Genomic DNA, 211 nt, shown 5'->3' on the forward strand with positions numbered 1-211 from the left:
TAAGTTAAACAACAATTAGAGGCATTTCAAATCTGGAGCATTTACGCTGTCATTAGACATGTTAAAGATAGCAACCAAATCGTCCTCAAATCAGTTTACCATCTTCACAACACACACACACACGTGTGTTTGTCCCCCACCACTGCTTGACAACCGATATTGGTGTATTTACGCTCCTGTAACTAAGCGGTTCGGTAAAAGAGTCTGAAAG

Source organism: Octopus bimaculoides, chromosome 7 (assembly GCF_001194135.2).
Source record: "Octopus bimaculoides isolate UCB-OBI-ISO-001 chromosome 7, ASM119413v2, whole genome shotgun sequence".
Classification (NCBI taxonomy): Eukaryota; Metazoa; Mollusca; class Cephalopoda; order Octopoda; family Octopodidae; genus Octopus; species Octopus bimaculoides.